General features: G+C 58.6%; 1 protein-coding gene across 4 annotated transcripts in view; it reads left to right on the top strand.

The window, feature by feature from the left end:
• ZMIZ1 (zinc finger MIZ-type containing 1) overlaps nucleotides 1-17,729 on the top strand; it is a 212,546-nt gene that overhangs the window by 32,514 nt on the left and 162,303 nt on the right. For all 4 annotated transcript variants that reach the window (XM_084904660.1, XM_084904658.1, XM_084904659.1 and 1 more), the window contains exon 2: nucleotides 14,642-14,754. The gene's annotated coding sequence lies outside the window, so the exon portion shown is untranslated. The remainder of the gene's footprint in view (nucleotides 1-14,641; nucleotides 14,755-17,729) is intronic.

Raw genomic sequence — 17,729 nt, 5'->3', positions numbered from 1 at the left:
ATGGAGCGACTGCATTTTAGACAACGACAATCCGGAAGGGCCCGTGGAGAGACTTCAGTAAAATCGATAGAACCGCCATCGTGGAGGGAGGAGACTGCCCACCACACCCTCCGGCCAGCCCACCACGGGGGCCGGGACAGAACGGGGCAGGCAGGCAGCGATGGTGGTGGGCAAGCACTGTCCTGGGTGAGGTGAACAGGGCCCAGATGCAGGCCGTGGGGGCCGTGGGGGATGCCTTGGGGAGGCCATAAACAGGAAAAGATGTACTTTACCGCTACAGAGGAGAGCCAGGGGGAAGTGAGAGTGGGAGGCCAGCGAGAGGCTGTGCCTTTGCCCAGGCAAGTGGGCTGGCAAGAGGTGGGCAGGTTAGAACACAGGAGGGGTGAACACATACCATATGCAGATGATGTGGTATGAATTGCACACCTAAAACCTATATAGTTGTATTAACCCATGTCACCCCAATAAATCCAATTTTAAAAAAAGAAAAAAGGGGACACAGGAAGGGTGAGCCAACCGTGGAAGCGGCAGATGGCTTGGCTAAGAGGGAGCATCCGAATCAAGGAGGCTCCGTGACTTTTGGATTTGATGCCTGGGTTGGGGTGCGGAGAGCAGTGAGCTGGGATACAAAGAGGCCAGGCACTGGAAGGGTGGAGGGAGACCAGGACCTTGGGGGACAGAGCTAACTGGACACGTGCGTTTGCAATGTCTTTGTCAAAAGGTGAGTGGAGAGGCCTGCTCAGGGGAGTGGTGACATGGGGAGCGCCAGGCCCCCGTCTGGCACAGATCACCCCCGGGAAGGGGGCTCTCTGCCAGCCTCAAGCCAGGCTGTGTAGGGGGTGCTCCCTCTGAGTCCGGCCTGGGGTTTGTCCAGTGCATCATGGGAGAAGGCTTTCTGGTTGTCTGGCTGGTGGGAGGGCGTGGTGGGCAGGGCCTGCAGCCTCGGTGGGAGGGGGTGGGAGGCTCTGTATGGAGGGCGGGGCTGGCTGGACTAGGGACGTCCAGGTGGGAACACGAGTACCATGTGCCTCCAGTGGGCCCGAGCCCTAGGTCTCCCTCCCAAGCCTCCTCCTGAGCTGCAGTGACTTCTCACTATGAAGCAGCAAGGACGCTTCTCGTGCGGCTGGACCCAAGTGCCAAGGACAGGGAGGAGCAACATGCTTGGGATTTTTAACCACAAACCTGGCTCCTTTTATTTTGTCAGCAGCCAGCTTTGTGACCCCGAACATGTCCCCTCCTGTTCCCTCCCTGGGCCTTGGGGTTCCCCCTGAGACACCAGGATGGAGCAAAAGACCCTCAGAGTTCTACAGCGGCTCTGCCTCCCTCTTTAGGGGGGCAGAGGTTTGGTGTTGAGGGTCAGGGTGTGAGACAAGGCCTGGCGCCCAGAACGTGGAGGTGCCTGGCAGGGTCCCCGGGGAGCAGGTGGCATAGGGGCCACTCAGAGGATGGTCTGAGGTAGGGATTCCCGGCTGCCTGTGGGGTCAAAGGGACCAGCTTACCATATAAATAGTTGTGCCCTGGGGAAAATCTCTTGGCTTGTTAAAGCCTCAGTTTTGCCATCTGCAAAATGGGCGTAACAAACGTCACTGGCCTCAGAGGGATGAGTAACTACGGAAGCAACACGAGGAGCGCAACTGGCTTAGCTGCAGCTCTCAGACTACCTTCGATTTCTGGAGGTTGCCCTCTCCCTGTCCCTCTCCAGGGTTCTTCTGCTGGTGGGGCTTCCTGTGGGAGCCATAATCTGGGGCCTGGGAGTCTGGCCAAACCCCACTCAGGCAGCGAGCCTCACCGTGGCCTCAGGGACTGGCCCACTGCCGTGGCTTTCTGGGCGCGAGCACAGGTCCAGCGCGAGGAGACAGTGACGCACTCTCTGAAATCACACCGTCTCTGTGCTTTGTTTCTCCAGAAGAGCGGGCTTTGCCTTCCCATCAGCATTGACGTGGTTGTTGTGTGTTGCTGTTGTTGTTGTTGTTGTTATGTGTTTTAACTGCTCTGGGCTTTCGAGCTGTGGTGGAAAGTGAGGAAAATAGCAGATGCTGTATCCATTTGCCACCAAACTGTCTGGAAACGCTATAAATATTTTCTATAAAGACAAGCTTCCCCAGCCCCGACGTGTTAGTTACCTCCTTCCTGACAGAGTGATTTCCGAAAATTAAGACAAATAACCTCCTAAATCACAGTCGTTAACCTCAGGTGTAAAAACCGTTAGCACGCCTGCCGTGGGCCAGAGGCTCCGCGCTGAGTGATTGCGTATGGGGCGTGGAGAGGCGGCGGCCGCCATGAGGGGGAACCCCGTGCGCGGTCAGAGGGCCTGGGCCAGGAGGCCCGCTCTGCGCGCCCCTCGCTGCAGTGCCACCTCGGGCTGGTGGGCTCGCCGCTCGGAGCCAGCGGGCACACCGAGCTGTGCTATGCTCCTCCAGGTTCACAAAGGTGACTCTGAGTCTGGCCCTGCGTTAATCACGGCTGAGCACAGCCCTCTGCCCAGGCCCTGCCGCCCCCGGCTGCGTTGAGGATGGCGCCCGGGCCCGGCACGCTTGCTGGTCTCCTTTTCAACAGAGGGACCTCGCAGCCTCCAGCAGGCAGGCAGCGGAGAAGTGCGCATACTCTCCTGCGCTTCTTTTCACATTTAACTTCTTCTTCTTCTTCTTTTTAATAAATCTTTATTGTTCAGATTATTACAGTTGTCCCCCCCCCCCCCCATAACTCCCCTCCATCTGGTTCCCACTCATCCCATCCCACATTTAACTTCTGTTCGTGGTGAGAGAGGCTAATTTTGTATGTAAGGTAACAGGACAAGGTTTTTTGTAAGTAAGTATATTTTGGCAAAAACTGAAGTGATTTCAAGAAAAATATTAGATAAATGGCAGCTTCGATGGCAGGAGGAAATGACAAAACCAAGAAGTTGTTTAGCGGACGTGAGGGGCTCAGCAAACTGTCCGGGTCACCCTTTTCTCTCCCATCGCCTCCATGGAGTTTTACCTCCTTCACCTTTTCTCTCCTCGCAGAGGAGTGGACAGGAAGGGCTACTGGTATGGCATTTTGATCAGTTGTCTCCCAACAACACAATACTCAGAGGTGAACACTACACCCCATACCCCGGGGCTGAGGGACTCCCTCTGTCAGGGGGCAGACTCCACCCCTGCCCAGCATGGCTGACCCCTGCGGGAGTGTAGTTTATGCTCTACTAACAGGGATGTCAAATGCTACTACAGGTTTTGGAGTGACAGCCTAGCGTGCTATCCAGAAAAGTCATTCCAAGGTCATGTTTGAACTCTGCGAGAAAGTATGGGGATCGATTGGTAATGTCTGCCCGAGGTGTGGGAAGGGAGCAGGGTGACCTGTCTGCCTTTCTGTCGCTTGAGTGCCCCCTAAGCCTGCAGCTGAGTCCTGTCTGCTCTGCACCACCAGCGCCAGGCATGGCGGTCAGCTAGCGACGGAGCTGGTACTCCTGGAGCAGCCCTGACCCATTATGCAGGGGGCAGCCCCCAACTGAGTCACAGGCCCCAGAGGGTTGCACCTGGCCCCGTGCTCATGAGGCCTATGCACTTCCCGGGTCCCCTCCCCGCAATGGCCAGCCCAGGCTGCACCCGGGGCAGCTGCCCAGGAAGTGTGCTGATCAGACCCCAACCATGAATGTGCTGCCCAGGTTTCCGGTCCCTCGTCCGCTGTTCTGGGGATCCCCTCCGGAGAGGGCGTACAGGCGTTTGGTTTGGATGTCCTGGCTGCCACACGTACTGCTACACACATCACAATCATGCTTTGTTCCGCCGTCGTCCTCAGAGTGCTCACTCTACACTGTCTTCAAAGCTGACCTGCAGGCCAGGCAGCCTGATTTGCCCCCATTTTATAGGTAAAGAAACTGAGGCCCAAGGTTGACGAGTGACTTGCTTGAGGTCACGTAGTCAGTTAATGCAAAGACCCTGCCTGAACCCATGACGTTCATCTCTTGGCTACTTTTCCTCCCACATAACAAAAACAGCTCAAAGGACTTGATGCATCCCCGTGTTTAAACCTCATTCATCCGATCACTCAGAATCTTTGTAGCCTGGTGGGGAAGAGCCCTGGAGCCAATGGCCTGCTTTGCATTTCAACCACTTCGTGGCCATATGGCCTTTGTTCTTCTCTCTCTCTGTGCCTCATTTCCCCCATCTATGAAATGGGCATAAATACCACATCGGGCTGTTGAGACCAGGAACATGCTAACAGTGCCTGGCTCAGGGTGAGGGTTGAATTCAGCTGGGTCCCCTCCCCTGCGGGCACTGAGGAATTGTGGAAGTGAGCTGGCAAGAGCAACTCACGGTCTGGCGACTGGGAGGTGAGAGTGGATGGGCACATCAAGAGGACATTTTAGGCAGACAGACAGAGTCGACAGTGCGCCTGCCGCCGTGGGCCGGTGGGAGGAGGGAGGGGGCCTTGAGAAAGGCTTACCCCCCAGAGGGAGGCCATCAGAACGGGGCTTGCAGAGGGCAGGCGGGCCTGCCAGGGGAGGAACCTGAGTGCACAAGGACACGGGGCAGGAACCGGGATGGCCCGGGTTCCAGTCCTAGGGTGCTGGTGCGGGTGGGGAGGGGAGGGGGCTGGCCTGGCCCTGGCAGATAACAGTATCCAGGACTTCTGGAGCGAGGAGAGCTCCCATCCCCACTCCCTTTCACCCCTGCAGCTGAGGCCTCTGGGTGGGTGAGGGCTGAGGAGAAGCAGGAAGGCCAGGGACTGGTGTGTCCCCGTGGGAGGCGGTGAGAATCTTGCCCGAGCGCTTTGGCACCCGTAATTGTCTATTGTTCATCGGGTGATGAGCCAGCTCCCTGCCATCTGTCTGTCTGCCGGCCTGTCTGTCTCTCCTCTCCTGCGTGTCTGTCTGTGCAGTGCAGTACAAACAGCCCCTCCTTACACACAGTCCCCCGCTCCCCCCAGATCTGCTTGCAGCCCGGAGGTAACCCCCCCGCACGCCCAAGACCCATTCACTCTGCGGGGCCTGGGCCCACGTGAAACCCGCCTCGCTCCACCGCCAGATACAGATGGCTGTATTATTAATAGTCGTGATTAATCGGCATCCGTGGAGGAGCTTTCCCCTGGGCAGCACGTCCCCAGGACCAACAGCCCCCGGAGGCCCCTCTCTACCCCCACTGGTAGGGGCGGGGAGGCCAGACCAGAGGTGACTCACAGGAGATGCAGCTGGGAGTGGCCCGGGCCTGGATCCCAGGCTGGTGGCAGCACCCCATTGTTATGCTCAGAAGCAGAATCTCCCCCACACCCATCTTCAGCCCCAGCACCACTCAGGCCTGGGGTGCTGGTCGCTAGGAGAAGCCCTCAGTATGGGGGGTAGGAAGGCAGCTCTCAGCTTGTGGGTGAGAGCAGAGGACGGAGGTAGAATGGGGAGGCCAGAGGGAAGCAGGGAAGAGGGAGCAGGAGAGGGATCTCACACCGGGGTGGCGGGGGGAGGCAGCCTGGGGTGGGGTGGGGTGGATGCTAAATAACAGGTCCCCTCCACCCCCGCCCAGACGGTGGGCCTGGACCAGATGCCGGCTCCGTCTCTGTTCTGAGCGCTGCGTCCTGGGGATGATTTAATGCCTGCGGCAGGCGGCTTCCTGATTGATGGGCTGTGCTTGACAGGCCTGACTCCGTGAGCACAGCGGCGGCGAGGGGCCTCGCACGGTTCCGCAGATGGCTGCCTGCCCACCTGCTGCCCTCGCCCCTCTCCTGGGCCCTGTGTGTGTGTGTGTGTGTGTGTGTGTGTGTGTGTGCATCAGAGCTGTCCATGTCCCTGCTCGGTGGTCCCCCCGTGCCTGAATGCAGGTGTGTGCTGTTCTGGGCGAGAGCATGTGTGCAGATGAGCACATGTGTGCCCGGCAAACACGTGTGGTTGCATACACGAGCGAGGGGAGTGCATACACGTGTGTGCCTGTGTCATGGTGACAGGTACACACAGGCGGTCACCAGCTCATCTTGTTTTCCTCAGATGGGTGCGGTCCACGGTCACACACCCACACACCCATGCACACCTGGTGACCTGTGTGGCTGGCCGAGAGACATTGCAGCCTGATCAGTAAGCTCAGCAGTAAGGGTTTGCCCTGATAACTGAGCGCAGAGAGCCCTGGCCTGGGGTTCCTGCAGGGAGGTGGGAGGTAGATGCTCATCCTTAGAGCATCTCTGGCCCAGCCCTGTAAGTCAGTGGTAGGCAAACTGCGGCTCATGAGCCACATGAGGCTCTTTGGCCCCTAGAGTATGGCTCTTTCACATAATTCCACAGCCTGGGCGAGTCTATGTTGAAGAAGTGGCATTAGAAGAAGTTTAAGTTTAAAAAATTAGGATCTCCAAAGAAATTTCAATCGTTGTACTGTTGATATTTGGCTCTGTGGACTAATGAGTTTGCCGACCACTGCCATGGGGGACCACTGTTTGGAATGCAGGTGGATGCACATCATGTTAAAATAGCACCTGCTTCCAGCCCTCGGTTCCACCCGGCTCCACCCAAGGAGAATGTTCAGGGCAGCTCAGAGGGGCTGTGGTGAAACCGCACTCCTGCCTGCAGGATGGTGCCCTGGGGGTGGAGGGGGTCAGTGCTCACCTCCATTCCTCCTGGGAATCCGGGTGCCACGTCCCACCACAGCCAGCCAGCTATCCAGGAGGACAGTGGCTGGTAGTGACCTCTGCCCCTACATCAACTGCATCCTGAGGACCTGAAGCCTGAAAGGAGGCCTGAAAGGAGGCCGGAGGGGAATGTGACTTGTCACCTGAGGAGGGGGGACCGCAGACCCCATGCCAAGGGGCTTCCTCCTGCTGGCTGCAGGCTGACCCCAGGAGCAACCTCATCACATTGGGCTCTTTGGTCAGAGCCCCACTTTGTGGCAGCCGCTGGGGTCCAGAAGGTGTGTAGAGTCTCCTTCCCGGCAGGTGCTTCCCTGAAGAAAGGAGTCCCTGGTCCCCAGGCCAGGGCGGGCAGATGCAGCCGGGGCTCTCAGAGCCCAGAGGTGTGGGGGCTACTGTGGGCCCAGATGGGCAGGGAAGAGAGGCCCCCATGGCTGCACGGACAAGGGGAGTTAGCTTGCTGGAAGGGACAGCATTCCAGAAGGACAGGGCGTGTGGGCAAAGGTTTGGAGCTGTTCCTGGGAGAAGGCATGCCCTCTCCCGCAAGACATCTGGGCCGTGCTGGCCCGGGCAGCCTCCGCTCTCCATGCCCAGTGGCCATGGGGCGAAGCAGATGGCTGGCAGGGGGCGGGGCCACCTCCGCCCAAGCCAAGCGAGGCCAAGTGGCCCACACAGGCCCGAGCCTGAGACCTTGGCACCAGCCGCGCGGAGCGCTCCGCGCGAGAGTTAATGATTCATTTGTGGCCAATTTCTGCTGGCCTTTGCCTGGCAATTCCCAAGCCGGTCCCTTCCCTCGGCTCCAGGAGTCCAAGAGCACGGGCTCGCTTTCACTTGGCTGAGAACATCTCACCCACTCTCCAGGGAATGGTTTGTACAATGACAGCAGGAGCGACGCAGGTTAGCCACGAAGAAGAACTCACTCTGGGCTGCAGGCCGGGGCTGGGGTGGTTGGTTTGACTGTACCAAGTGCTGAAGGCAGGAGCCCTGTTGCTGTTTGAGGTGTTTCTCCCCCCCCACTCCCCGCCCCCTCCCCTCCCGGCCTCCCCATTTAGTTCAGAGCAGATGCGAACAGAATCCAGTTTATTATAATGCAAAAAGCGTTGCAACAGTTCCAAAGGGGTAAGTAGAACTTGACCCAGAGCAGGACTTGCCTGGTTAAAAAAAGCGATAACACATGCAAAGGCCCTGGGGCACAGAAGTCCAGGGGAGGCTGTTCTGGAAGGTCGAGGAGTTGTGGTACGGCTGGAATCTAGAGGGCTTGAGAGACTTCTAGAAGTTATGGACACCAAGGACAGGCGGTTTGACAGTGGGAGATGCTGGCAGTGAGGAGCCAGGGCTGGTACCTCAGCAGGGACAGGTGTGTTTGTGTGTTTGATTGGGGCTTTGGGGTCACGTGTGCCTTGTTTCTGTGGGTCAGCACAGCTTCCTTGGCAGCTGCCTGCGCCAGCTCGGGCCCTCGCCCCGCACAGGTCCCTATGCCTGCGTGGAGGGAGACTGAGGGAGGGGGCCTGTGCAGCAGGCAGGTGACGGGGTAACAGGGACTCGGCGGAGTCCAGGGCCCCTGGTGTGAGTGCAGGGCTGTGCCGGGTAGCCGATGACTTCCAGACCCACCCAGGCCTGGCACCCCACTTCCCTGAGTGGGGTGCCAGCAGGGGTGTTGGGCAGCCTTAGAAGCCGTGTTCCCCGTAGCCTGTGGGCAGACCCCCGGGAGGTTAGCCTTGTAAGATCAGCCTGGTCTTACTGAGTCCACATGCGAAGACGTGGGCCCCCAGGGAGGCCCAGCCCCTGGCCCCGCCTCCCAGGCCTGGCTGGGGGCACACATACCCTCCTCCCCGCCTGCACATTTCAGAGAGTATTTCCTCAAACCAGGCAAAATAGAACAGCCTGATCCTCTAGGTCACAGCGTCCAGGGGCTTGGGGCAGGGCTTCCACGATATCTCTCCCGCTTTGCAAATTTAATTTCTTCTGATTATTTCTTGACAGTCCCAGGCGTTGGTGGTAAACAACCGCTCTCCCAGAATGTTTCCCCGTGACAGCAGCTTTCTCTGGCGAGGGTGCTATCAACACTTGGCAGGGCCTCTTCCCAGCTCCCTGCTCCTGCGAAGCTCGAAGCTCCGGCTTCTGAAAGCCGCCCAAGAATGTGGCGCTGTCCCTGCGTGCTGGGGGAGGGGCTGGGGCGGGCGTAGGCTTAGCCTCTTGCTCCCCGCGGCAGCCAGAGGCTCAGCCTGGCCTCAGCTTGGCCCGGGAGCCTCAGATGGCCCCTGGTGGTGGATGGTCCCCAAGCGGAGGGTGAAGTGGGATCAGGTGTCCTCTGGCTCCCACAGCCCTGGTTTTTGGATCCTTGGCACAGCTCAGGGCAGGAGGGAGCTCGACTCCCCTGGGCAGCTCTGCCAGGCCTGCCTGTGGCCAGGAGACCGGTGGTGTCCCAGCCCTGCAGCGTCCACAGTCTGCGTCACGCTGGCTTAGGTGTCCTGAGTCAGAGCCAGGAAATGGATCTGCTGTGCGGGGGTGGAGGTGCGGCTGCCCTGGCAGCTGGGATGAACCCCAACCTCCTGCTTGCCCACGTTGTGGGGGCGGGAGGGGGGTGGGGGGGCCTTGCTTTGTGCATCCCTTCCCTGGCCTAGCCCGGATTGGACTGGTGCTTGGAGGAGAGGCTGAGGTGACAGCTCCCTGCTCCAGTGACTGTGCCCAAGCCCCTAACCACATAGGCAGTGACTGGCACTGACAGGAAGGAGGCGGGGACTGGGCACAGCCAGGCTGCTGTGCCTTTACCCGGGCTGGACCGGCACCCCTTTCCTGGAATGCCTCCCAGGCGTGGCCTTTGGGCAAGAATTGACCCACCACTTGCCTCCGCTTTGGTGAAACCTTCCTGGCAGCCCCTCCTCCAAGCAGCTGTCCCTGTTCCTCCAGCCGCCCCCTCGGACGCCCCTCGGGACTCCTGTGTCAGTGTTCTGGTTACAGCATGTGTGATCCGCTTTTCCTCAGGGCACCCCGGTTACCTGTGTGAGTGCTCAGGGCATGATGGTTCTGTGTGCCCTGCCTGCCTGGTCCGTAGCAGACACTCGGTAAAAGCAGGCTGGGTTTGATCAGGGGGTTCCCGAAGGCAGTATTGGAGGATCCTTGGTTAGTGATCTGGTGAGGGGAGGCTGGCCTTCCTGTGCCAGAGCCCCTCCCTCTGCGGCCTCAGTGGCCCAGGCAGTGCTGGGGCTGCAGCGGCCCCGCCCCTCACTCAGCCAGTGCCTTCCTGGCTGCGGCAGCCAGCTCCCCGGGTTGCCCGTGTGATCACTCTCCAGAAAACACCCCAGTGGAAACTGCATGAATGATTGATAAGAGCTGAGAGCTGTTTAATTTTTTCCCCCTGTTTAATGGCTATCAATAATTTAATACGCTCTCTGTATGTTTTTAAGAAATAGCACCCATTTTGCCGTCTCCGGTTTAGCGGGCTAAATGATTTAAGTGTTGGAAATGTGCTTGAGGATGGAAGTCGAGTGAGTCAGAGCAATCTGGAGGCCCGGTTGGGGAGAGAGGCGGGTTCAGAGAGCCAGCCAGTATCTCAGCCTGGATGGGCGAGCGTGTGTGTGTGTGTGTGTGTGTGTGTGTGTGTGTGTGTGTGTAGGTGGGCGGGAGGGAGGTGGGAGGGGGCGGGTAAAAGCCAGTGGCTTTCTGCTAAGAGCAAGATAATTGCTTTTCCGGGTCTCGCTGAGCAGCAGCTGAACAGCTGTCAGCTCCCTACCCCCACCCCCAATGCTGAGCTTTTCTGGATGATTCTGGGGGGACAGGGTGGGGGTTAAGAAGGAGCTGCTGCTGGTACCACCATGGGCTGAGACCCTCCCTCCCCCTGACATCTTTGCCCCGTCTAAAGCTTTCAAATCATTTTTAATGATGCAGTTAGCTTGCTGCCTGTGTGTCTTCCAGATGGGGCATGGTTCATGTGGAGTGGGGTCTCAGAATCACTAATCTTGGGCCCCAGAGGGGCTGGGAAGGTCATCTGCCAGTGCTCCCCCAAACTTTCCAGATGCAAAGGATCACCTGGGAGGACTTATTAAACATTTAAATTTCTGGGCTGTATTCCAGACCCACAGACGTCCATTCCCAGGGGAGAGGCCCGGGAAGCTGTAGGTTTACCAGGCGGCCCAGGTGATTCTTATCATCTGAGGAGCTGGGGGAATACAGAGGCTGGCTCCGGCCCTGATGCCTGGAGCACCCACAGCACCACGTGGCTGGTCCCCTTGGCTTGCATGCCTCTGGGGACGGGGAGCTCATTACCCGAGACAGCATGCCCACCTGTGGAAGGCTGGACCCAGCCAGCTGCCCTCCCGCGCATGGAGTTACCTCTTCCGCAGGGGCGGCTGCCTCTCTGGGGTTATCTGTGCCTCCTGGCTGGGCAACGAGCTTTCTTCCTTAGCAAAGGGCTTGGAGTGCCAGGGAAAATGCCCCAGGGTGAGCCCAGGCATCGGGTGGGGAGGCACTCTCCTTCCTCTCCAGGCTGGCTGCTGTGGCCTCCCCTAGCGGACTGCAGTGGGCACATGAGCTACGGCGGGCAGGCACCACTGCGGCAGTGAGGACCCCGAGGGAGGCAGGAAGGCTGCAGGGCCTCAGCACTGTCTTGACCTGTGGGCAGTCCTCCCGCAGGATAGAACGTGGTATCTCGCCAAATCCGGTGTGGCTCAGTGGATAAGAGCGTCGGCCTGCGGACTGAAAGGTCCCAGGTTCGATTCCAGTCAAGGGCATGTACCCTGGTTGCAGGCACATCCCCAGTAGGGGTTGTGCAAGAGGCAGCTGCTCGATGTTTCTCTCTCATCTAGCTCTCTATCCCTCTCCCTTCCTCTCTGTAAAAAAATCAATAAAATATATTAAAAAAAAAAAAAAAGTGGTGTCCCATCTGATCCTGTTGACGAGGCAGCATCTCTCAGATGGCAGTGGGAGGACTGAGGCCACCGGGGGCCCCCTACGATGACACCCCCATAGAGGACAGAGCTAGAACTGAACAGGGAGGCCCTGCTGGGATCAGACGAGAGCTGTCGGGGTGAGTGGGGGGAGGCCTCTCACCAGGTTGGGCTATGGCGGAGACTGGGGGTTTCAGACAGCGATGCCCGTCTGTCTGCCTGGCATCACAGCTCCCCGTGGCTCTGCCTGGCCGCTGGCTTTGTGTCGGCAGCGCTGACTGAGGGTCAGGCTTGCTGTTTCATTTTGGTAGACAGTGAAGAGGGAAGGGGTGGTACGCATTTCACAGGTGTTGCCGTCATACCACAGGGGCCCTGAAGTCCTCTCCCACTCTGTAGGTCCTCTTTGGAACCCCAAATTCATTCCCGCCCCCGATGTATTGGGGAGAAGCCCAGGTCCAGGAAACTGCTGCCCTACACATGAGGCTTGTCATGGCCAGACCGCTCCCCTTCACTGCCCCCCAACTCTGCTCTGATCATCACAGCATTACTGGAGGGGGTTTCCACACGAGGGGAAGAGGAAGAGGGGTGCCTGTCCCTGGCAGGGCCCCTGTTTGGAGAGCTGCAGGGGCTGGGGAGACAGAAGGGAAAGACCGAACTCCACGCTCAGGAAGACCCAGGCCAGGAAGAGGGCCGTGTGGATAGGGGCACCTGGGCAAGGTCCAGGAGCTCAGGGAAGGCTTCCAGGAGGAGGTGCCGCCTGCCCTCAGGCTTGAAGCCCACGGGAAGGGGGAGGGCACCCGGTGCAGAGGTGTGAGGCAGCGCTGTGAACCTGCAGGGAGGAGAGGAGGTGCAGGCAGGCAGGGGCGGGCTGGATTTGGTACACCGGGCGGGCAGAGAGCCCCTGAGGTTGGCTTGTTTTAAGCCTCTATTGAGGTATTCTATCCTTTCAGAAAAGTGTGTGAGTCCTAAATATGACTTGACAAATGGTCATGAAATGAACACACTCATATCTGCCACACTTGGAGACATGACATTCCAGACCCCCTCGGCCCCCTGGCGTGCTCCCCTCCAGTCCCTGCTGCCCCCCAAGGATGAGGACATTGCCTGTCGCTGCCCCGCACCACCCTGACATTTGGCGACATGAAGAACCGCCATGGACGAGGCTCCGGCCTGTGGTTTGCCTGGGCCTCCTCTGCTGCTTTCCCTCGCACTCGTGCTCCTCCTGGCACCTGAGGGGCTGGCTGGACCGGAAGGTGGAAGGAGGCCTTAGTCACGTCTGGCGGTTGGCGCTGGCTGTTGGCTGGGCGGCCTCAGCCCCCCAGGAAGGCGGGCTGGACTGGCTTCCTGCCAGGGCCAGGCAGGGTTCCAAGAGGGTCAAGGCCAGAAACTAACAGCAGGATCTCATGAGGCCTCGTCTGTGAAGTCACACGAAGCCACGTTCATCAAACCCACTGGTCAAGACGCGTCTGAGGCCAGCCCAGACTCACCGTGACCAGTAGACCCCACCTTGGGTCCCCCTCGAGCACAGAGGAGGCGCTGTGCCTGTCTCTGGCCTGTCTCTAAATGGACCCCTTACACGTGCTCTCCGCTGTGTCTGGGTTTTCCGGTCAACATTGGGTTCATTAGATTGACCTCTGTGGTTGGATAGAGTTGCAGGTCGTGCGTTCGTTCCGTGCCGTGCGTACTCAGTGCATCTAGTCCACAGCTGATGGTTACTGGGGAAGTTCTCACTTGGGGGCCGGGATGAAGACCCCGCTGTGAACATACATACCAGCACACGTCTCTGGGTGCCGCGTGCCTGTGTTTCTGTGGAAGGGGGAGTGCTGGGCACGGAGAGACCACAGGCGAGGAGATAGGCTCAAACTGCTACCACGGTGGTGAGCAGTGTGTGCCCCGCCTCCCCGCCAGCAGCATTTGGGAGGTCTGCGAGGGCTAGATGGAGAGGGGTGAGGAGGTTAGGTGGGGTAGAAAAGCCCCCAAACTGAGGATGGGTGGAGGGACATCTCTGACCCTGGTGCTTCCTGTCATGTCTGCTCTCGGCCCTCCCCTAACCTCGGGCCTCCACGCTGGGGGGAGTAGGGCCCTCGGACCAGAAGGCACCCTTCTGAGTGTGACCTCACCTGCTGTACTTTTTCCCACCCCAGGGTCCTCCCAGGCCCTCTCTCTTTTACTCAGCAGCCGCCTTCCATGGCCGGCCTGACCCGCCCACAGTCAGCGAAGCTAGGTGCCTGAGGGAGCTGATGCAGGAGGACCAGGAATTAGGGGAAATTGCCCACAGATGTGGGCAGTGGGCAAAGCCAGGAGACTGGTTCTGCTTCCAACCTTGCACTCTCCTGCTGTGGGATCCTGGAGGAGACCCCCCTATCGGGCCTCAGTTTCCTCATTTATAAAATGATAGACAAGGCTGCCGATCTCACCAAGTCTCCTTCCTCCCACCAACCTGAGCCCTGTATTCCAGAATCTAAGAAGAAATGGCATCAGGAGGCCCTTGGGAAGCTCAGCAGGCCTCCTGATTTCAGGTCATGTCAGAGGCCTGATTTTGTTCAGCTTGTTCATGAATACCTTTGCTGCACCATTTATCAGTCATTCACTCATTCATTCATTCATTCATTCATTCGTAACATCAAGCAGTTTATGCGGCCGTGCCTGCTTCAGGGGACACAGAGAGGAGCTAGACTTCATTCCTGGTGCCCAGGGCTCTGCCCAGGGAGGAGACCGGCCTGTAGAAAGCTGGAGGGAATGTGGCCAGCGAGACCTAAGGCCCCTGGGGGATGCACAAGGAAAAGGGGTTCCACGAAGGCAGCTGAGCTGCGCCTCAAAGGCCAGGGGCTTTGAAAGACCGGAATGTGGAGTATGGGCTCTAGGCAGGAAACCCAGCATGTCCCAGCTAGCTTTGCTGCTGCTTGGGGTATAGGGTACCTATGAGTTGACCTCACAGTTGGGCTGGTTCTGAGCTTCCAACGCAAAGTTCAGGAGATGGGCCTTCATTGGGGTGTTCGGGAGCAGCATCCAGTTTCTAGGGTGGCTCCAATTCCCCGGCCAGCTTAGCCTTCCGGGAGATGGCCAGAGGGTTCTGGGCAGGCGAGACCTAGAGGTCGTTGGGGGAGAGGGGTGCGAGCCACCCCCAGGGTAAGACTTGGAGCTCACTGTGCCCTCTTCTGCCTCCACAGGATTCAGCTGTGCTTGGCCAGGTTGGACTGCTGGACCTGCCTCCTTACCCCACCTCCTTTTCCTGACACTCTCCGCAGCCTCGAGTGCTGGTCGTGAGCAGAGGCGTTAGCAGGTAAGCGGCATGGGCTGGCCCTTCACCCTGTGTCTGCTGGCGGGGCCCTGCGGAGCAGCTGGTGCGATTTCAGGCCTGGAAACCCAGGAGCGAGCTGTCATCTCTTAGGAAAGAGGGAAGAGGCTTACTTCTGAGTATGGGAGTATGGAATCCAGGAAGGCTTCTTGGAGGAGGTGGAGCAGGTTGTGGTCCAGAATGTCCCTGACAGGGCTGAGATTTTCATGAGGAAGAAGGTGATTTGGGTGGCCTCGTTACACACGGGCCTGATGCTCTGATGCTCTCCTCTAGAAGCACAGATACACATACAAGTCCCAAGGATACTTATGCACACAGACACATGTGTACTTGTAAAGCTGTCCATGCATGCTAAGGGTAGATAGGTGTGCATGCACACACATACAAGCATGGTTGTGTACGCCAAAGACATACTCCCTGATGTGCATATATACACAGACATCATCCAGGCATGCTACAGACATTCTCATGTGCACATAGACGGACTCACATACACATACATGCTCACAGACACATGGTCATAAACTTGTGTGTTGACCTCCACACAGGCACAGGTTCTCACAACACTTGACATTCCCCACACAGGGGCATGCTCACAGGCACTCTCGGGCAGAGATGGGTTCCAAGGAGGAGGGGCTGTTTAGGGCTCACTGGCTTCTCGTCTGCAAAAGCTCCCAGCAGCCCTTGCAGTCGCTGGACAGCTCTGGGCCCAGGCTGAGCCATGGCTCCGGTAGGTTTGCCAAGGAGGGTGGCTGAGGGGCAGCCGTGTGGCCATGGACAAGCTCTTGCCCTCTGTGGCCTCAGCTTCCTCATCTGGAACCAGGGGCAGTCACTGTTTCCCCCCACCTCCTGAACAGGGTATTGGTGAGGATGAGGGACCACCAGTGCCCAGTGCCGAGGCAGTTCCTGGCTCTAGGAACTGCCATTTTATGAGAAGGAAGCGGATGGAGGATTTGTGGGTGTTGCCAGGGGACTTTTATGGGTCCTTGCTCCTCATCCCCTGGGGACTCCATCCTAGCTCCCTAGAGCCTGGGTGCCCTCTGAGTCTTGGGCACAGCAGCTGGCGGGTCTGTGCCATCCATCTGCACTTCCCCTGTTGGTTCCTGAGGAGTTGGGGTCTGTGGCACCAGTTTCATGATCTCACAGCACTAGGGTCCCTGTGGGGAGATGGGCACATTTCCTGCATGAGCTCACTAAATACCCCCAAGCATCCTGAGAGGGCGGCCTCGCCGTTTCCAGATGAGGAAACTGAGGTGCAGGGAAGGTTGGTGAGGTTCTCGGGGACGCCTGCTCCCTTGTGTTGGAGCTGAGCTCCTCACCCTGTCACTGGAGGCCAGGATTTGTGCTCCCTTCAAGGGTGGGTCATTTCGTGATGAGGAAACGGAGGCTCTTAGTGGTTGGGCCTCAAAGCTAGGAAGTGGCAGCTGCACCACAGATTCAAGGCTTCCTTTTCGCTTCCTTCTCTTGTCCCAGTAGGGCCATTCCGAGTTATTTGGGTTTTAGCCTGACCCGGAATTCCACAGGCAAAAGTGTCTTTTTTTTTTCTTCTTCAAAAGATGGTGGGTTGTTCTCTGGGATCCACTCTCTGGGCAAAATCTAGAACTTCTTCTTTGAAACCCCTTTGTACTTGTCCTTAGCGTGGTCCTGGGAAACCTGGCCCGCAGGACTCTCTAGGGTACCCAGTGCAAACTAGGTAGCTGGTTCTGATTCTAGGAGCTTCTGACGGCCACCGGTGGGGGGAGGGGAACAGGCCAGTGAATGAACTTGCACTTCTCCACATGGTCTTCCTTTTCCTTCTATATCAACCCAGCAAGTGTCTCCGCACCGCCCAGGGCCCCTTACCTACCCCCTCCTGGAGCTCCTTCCCCGAGGGGCTGCAGGTCCACCCTCACTGAGGCCCCAGACTCACACTGGCTTTTCCCCTGGTAAGGAGCTCCGCCCCTGGCCCGGAGAGGCCCCTGAGGGGCGGGGTGCTGAGAGGCCTGGAGGAGCCAGAGGCCTGGCCCGCTGGAGGAGACAAGCCCCCAGCCGGGCAGACTGCAGCCAGGTGTGTGTGGCTCCGAGTCCCACACAGGCAGGCAGGGGCGAGAGGACCCAGCGGGTCTGAGCCGTAACAGCCTCCTAGACTGGACATAGTGAATGGGTATCGCGTGGAGGGCATGGCAGCTGTCCCATGTGGCTGGCACATAAAAGACACTCAAAACCCCTTTGGTGGGTGGATGTAGAGGGCGCTGACATGACTCAGGGGTCGACTCTGGGCCTAGGCTTGTGGCTTTCCAGCTCTGCCACTCCTCTCTGCGTCACTCCAGAGTAGGGGCTTAACCTCTCTGGAAAGTAGGGACAGAGAGCCTGCCTCACGGAGCGATGAGGCATTCAGTGAAGTAAGCCCTATAGATCCTCAGCCTGGACCGTTGGTGCTCCACACAAAGGGGTCGACGAGGAGCCAACAGACGGAGGTGAGGGCTGTGCCACACAGGGCAGTGATGTGGTGGATTGGCATTTTTAAAAGGATGGAGAGGACAGCAGGGATTGGGGTTAGGCCAGATTTGGGTTTCAGCCCCAAACAGCTGTTGATTAGAGCTGTGTGGGCGGGACCTAAGGTGGCCTCCAGCCCCTGGTTTGCGGCTTCAAGCTGCCAGCATGTGCCATCGGCTGTCAGTCAGCAGACTTCCAGGGTTACACGGGTGCGGGGCAGGTTCGTGCTGGCTGCAAAGACCTTGAATGTCAAACTCCGCTCACAGCATGCCTGGCTACGCGGAGCTGGGTTTCCAGGGTCCCCATGTGGCGTGCCTGTCAGTCTTCGGCACCAGCTGAGAATGCACCCCCCCCCCCCCCTGCCCTGTCCGGAATCTGTTGCCTATAGTCCAGGCCCCTCAACCCCCGCCTTTGCAGCCTGCCCTGACCCTGAACCCCCTGCCCCAGCCTGGAGCTGAATATAGTCTACAGCCCACCGGTCATTC

This window comes from Pipistrellus hanaki, assembly GCF_964339955.1.
Source record: "Pipistrellus hanaki genome assembly, chromosome: 14".
In the NCBI taxonomy this organism is placed as follows: Eukaryota; Metazoa; Chordata; class Mammalia; order Chiroptera; family Vespertilionidae; genus Pipistrellus; species Pipistrellus hanaki.
The sequence above is the reverse complement of the archived record's forward strand: the minus strand, read 5'-3'. Positions and strand labels throughout refer to the sequence as shown.